Source organism: Prenolepis imparis, unplaced genomic scaffold, assembly GCF_030444845.1.
Source record: "Prenolepis imparis isolate NDT839.2.m4 unplaced genomic scaffold, iyPreImpa1.0 SCAF_780, whole genome shotgun sequence".
Lineage (NCBI taxonomy): Eukaryota > Metazoa > Arthropoda > Insecta > Hymenoptera > Formicidae > Prenolepis > Prenolepis imparis.
Genome location: NW_028141938.1, coordinates 4,242 through 9,315, shown reverse-complemented (window position 1 = coordinate 9,315; position 5,074 = coordinate 4,242). Strand labels below are relative to the sequence as shown.

Here is a 5,074-nt window from a genome sequence, read left to right as displayed (position 1 = left end):
AAGCAGTGGTATCAACGCAGAGTACTCATTTGTATCTTCTTCATAACTATATGTAAAAAGGATAACTAAGGAATTTTAATTTTAACAAATAAGCTATCTAATGATTATTAGTCTGTGATGTATGTGATTGAAACAATGTCTTATTCAATACCAAAGAAAATGTATGTACAAGTATATATATATATATATATATATATACTTGTACATACATTTTCTTTGGTATTGAATAAGACATTGTTTCAATCACATACATCACAGACTAATAATCATTAGATAGCTTATTTGTTAAAATTAAAATTCCTTAGTTATCCTTTTTACATATAGTTATGAAGAAGATACAAATGTTTTATCAAACCTATATGGAAACATCGAGAAAGACTAAAAGATCCATCCTATCAATCGAGAATCATTTTTGTAGTTGCGAGCATGAAACTATTATCTTTTCCAAAATGACTACATGTGCTGATTTGTTCACAAATAGGATTGTGAAAATACAGTTATTCCTTTATTCTATTCTGGAGTTTTCTCTGTTTTTCAATCGATCACTAGCGTGCTGCAACCACTTTTTTATGCAAGTATCAATATCGCTCCTAGGGACGCTTTTTATTTTAGAAATAGTTTCTGCAACATAATATCATCTTGTAAGTAAATATAAATATTATAAAAAGAAATTCTTAATATTAATATTTTGGAAAAACTGAAGAAGATATTATTTAACTTACCAACAATGTGTTGAGAAATTTGTGTATTTTTAAACTTTAGTGTGTTCCTTTGACCTGACCAAGAGTACTGTAGTGCTAATTCATCGGATATTAAAAAACGCAATGTGGCTCTAGTGAATTTGCCCGAGTCAGATCCTCCAATCATCTTTATCTCGCGAATCTGTTAAAATAAAAACAAATACATAATTATTATTTACAAAGCATTGGTATTCTAAAGAAAAGTATGATAAATAATCTTACGTATTTGTTTTGTACTTCTAAAGATTGGGCAAGAATTTGTTCAAATTGTTCGAATTCTAGTACTGTTTTTAAAGGAAAGTTCGGCAAAAGATTTTCCTCTTCATGTACCAGTTAGTGAAATAATGGGCCAATTGAGAGTCAGGTGCGGATCAAAGAAGTGCATTTTCGATAATGAGAATAAATCTCAAAAAGCAGATAATTTTGTACACCTTTTTCCGCGCCTGGTTCTCAATTGGTCTATTATTCATTATAAATTTTGCAAAGAATTCATTTCACTGACGGATTGTAAGAAAAAGATAACAATAAATTTATAATGAGGCAGAGATATGACAACATATATGATTTAGGGTCGATTGTTCCAACTTTTTGGTAAGCTAATTAATAGTTAAATCGTAAATGTCTACTTCATTTTTTTTCAAATAAACATAGACATGATTTAACAATTAGTTATAGTTTATCAAAAAGTTGGAACAACGAGCCTTTAATGTGTTGCCCACAATTTACATATTAAAGTTTTATAATAACGGAGGAATTAAGAAATCTTACCTTACTAGGCGTTCCTTTCCTCTCTGACAATAAATCGATGTATACAAGACGTGTATAGGAGATAGAAAAAAGCCAATATATCAAATATATCAAAAATTGCAAATAGTAACACAGTACGTATATTGATGCACACAGATAAGCAGATATCTATAACAGAAAAATATCCAAAAGTTTGTAATGAAGCAGACATATCGTAGAATATGTTTTATTAATATCTTACAAATGTGCAAATTAAAATCTCTTAATATCAATTAATTTTCATTACAAATATATATATAATTTCAATTGTATTTTTATTTTATTATACATATCTATATATATATAATTACCTTACTGTGTTGTCCTCATGTAGCAGATATGTATTATATATAAACACAAATGATCATTTCAAATATATTAAATAGTGACACACTACGTATTGATGCACATGGATAAGCATAGATATCTGCAACAGAAAAATATTCACAAGCTTTTAGTAATGCAGACATATATGACAAAATATATGATTGAATGTGCGTTTACCAATTGAAACTTTAATATCAATTATATTTTCATTACAAATATACATAACTTCAACTTTATAACAATGTTTTATTTTATTGTATATATATATATATATAAATATAAAATTACCTTACTGTGTTGTCCTCTTGTAGCAGATATGTATAATTATATATTGATTAACACAAATGAACATTTCAAGTATATTACAGAGTGACACACTACGTATTGATGCACATGGATAAGCAGATATCTGCAACAGAAAAATATTCACAAGCTTATAGTAATGCAGACATATATGACAAAACATATGATTGAATGTGCATTTACCAATTGAAATTTTAATATAAATTATATTTTCATTACAAATAAATAAAACTTCAATTATAAGAATGTTTTATTTTATTTTATATATATATATATAAATATAAAATTACCTTACTGTGTTGTCCTCTTGTAGCAGATATGTATAATTATATATTGATTAACACAAATGAACATTTCAAGTATATTACAGAGTGACACACTACGTATTGATGCACATGGATAAGCAGATATCTGCAACAGAAAAATATTCAGAAGCTTTTAGTAATGCAGACATATATGACAAAACATATGATAGAATATTATTGTTATACATACATGAACATTGTAAAAAAAATTAATTTATTAAGCTAGTTTTCTATAACATACAATATTCAAAAAAATTACACTTCTATGCAGCAGTATAAAACGCATGTGTAAAATATATATAATTATCTCAACTGTCTGATTCGTATTAAGATACACAGTGCTACAATTTAACAAAATTTTAACAATATATTGCAGCATTATTCCCATACAGCACAAAAAATTGAAATAACGTTATTGTTGATACGTTGCAATGTTGAATATTGAAATATTAATATTTTTGCAACGTTGAATCTATGTTGCATCTTCTACATTGATTTATATTGGTACAACGTTGAATCTATGGCAGTATTCACAGTCGGTTCTTATATTTAAGATCATCTTAAGACCTCGTTCAACCAATCAAGAGATGCTATGCAGCTATTTGAATGGTTGAACGAGATCTTAAGACGATCTTAAATATAAGAACCGACTGTGAATACCGGCCATAGATTCAACGTTGTACCAATATAAAGGAATCAATGTAGAAGATGCAACATAGATTCAACGTTGTATCAATATAAAAGAATCAATGTAGAAGATGCAACATAGATTCAACGTTGCAAAAATATTAATTTTTCAATATTCAACATTGCAACGTATCAACAATAACGTTATTTCAATTTTTTGTGCTGTATGGGAATAATGCTGCAATATATTGTTAAAATTTTGTTAAATTGTAGCACCGTGTATCTACGCGAATCAAAGTGTTATTGAGATAATCATATATATTTTACACATGCGTTTTATACCGCTGCATAGAAGTGTATAGAAAACTATTAGCTTATTTTAATAACATTTTTTTAATAACATTTTTATTTTATAGGTAATGTTCGTATAATAATTATAAAAGATATTTTAGCTTAAATATTCGAATATAACCTCAAACTTAAAAATACATCGATTTTATGAAAAATACACTAATATGAACGAAAATATATATTACAAAATACACACAATTATTTTTTTGACTTTTTGTATGTAAGATTTTATGTAATTAAATATTAAAAAGAAGAGATTACCTGGATTTTAGCTGCGGTTCTCTGGCTTATACCATTCGTCATCTCGCAACATACGCAGCTTGAAAGGAATCAAAGATGGCTACTTAACCATTAATAACAGAGACTATATGAGCGGGAAAATTAATAAGCACACGAAAAATCAATTTTTATTTTTTCATTAATATATATATATTATTGAGTTTTGAGATTTAACATAAATATATATATAAAATATATAACTGCGATTTTAATTGATTTTAATATATTTGTCTTTTTATGCTTTACAAAAAGATATCAAAAATGACGAAGAGATATTTTTTGTTTCTTTCTTTATTAAAGTCAAAAGATATCTTATAAAACATTGTTTCGCTTTGTCAGGAAGATTAATTTAAAAAAGTTCAGTGTTAGGTGCTCTCCAGGAATTCATTTCGATTAAATTATGTGAATTCATAACGAATGTGAATTTTGAATACTATTTAAACTAATTTCGACTAAATTATGTGAATTCATAACGAATTTGAATTTTAAATTCTTTTTAAACTCATTTTGACTAAATTATGTGAATTCATAACGAATTTGAATATTGAATTCTTTTTGAACTCATTTCGAACAGATTACGTGAATTCTTAAAGAATTAGGAAAAGTGTATCCTTTTCGAATTCAAAAAGATCACTTGTGCTATCTGGGTATAGTATATATATATATTGATTACTGATTTAGAGAGATAGATTTATTACTGGATTAATTTATTTACCGAATTTTTTGCATTTATATATACAATGTGTTTGTAGTTGTAAAATTATTGAAATATTTTCAATATTTAAAAATTCTTAAGTATCGCCTTTAAAATATATATTTTTAATAATTTCTATATATTCCAATAATAATAAATATAAAAAAATATATATATACCGATAGACTTGAACTCGAGTTTTCAGGGTGATAGACCGAACACCTTGCATTGAGCTTTCATATGTTATTTATAAGTTCTTTATATTATTCTTTATGCAGCTGATATTTTTATACAGTAACATCAATAAGAAATCAAGATAACACATACTTGTCAATCACATATATATATATATATATATATATATACATGTATATATATATATACATATATATATACATATATATATATAAACTTATAAATATTTTAAATATTCTTTCTAAATTATACATATAATAATCCTTAAAAAAATATATATTTTAATATTTAATAAATCATTATTCTATAATTTGAGATACATAATATATGCGAGATACGGCATACAATAAGATACAATTATTGGAAGATATTGTTAGGAGCAAGATCTAAGATATCGTTATCCTCGTTTTACATATACAGAGAAACAAAGGTAATACGATAGCCGGTTCTTGTTGACATTATCTTTC

The 5,074-nt window shown here is 25.8% G+C and overlaps 1 long non-coding RNA gene across 2 annotated transcripts; it reads right to left on the bottom strand.

Moving 5' to 3' along the window:
• Positions 1 to 204: 204 nt before the first annotated feature.
• LOC145948860 (uncharacterized) lies at positions 205 to 3,829 on the bottom strand. Of its 2 annotated transcripts, XR_014427490.1 has the most exons (7): positions 3,701 to 3,829; positions 2,447 to 2,567; positions 2,142 to 2,262; positions 1,838 to 1,953; positions 1,509 to 1,655; positions 723 to 882; positions 205 to 621 (listed from the first exon to the last, which is right to left on the bottom strand). It is a non-coding gene; the product is annotated as an uncharacterized LOC145948860 (long non-coding RNA). The 2 variants fall into 2 exon arrangements; XR_014427491.1 differs by lacking the exons at positions 1,509 to 1,655; positions 1,838 to 1,953; positions 2,142 to 2,262; positions 2,447 to 2,567; positions 3,701 to 3,829 and adding an exon at positions 963 to 1,084.
• Positions 3,830 to 5,074: the final 1,245 nt, after the last annotated feature.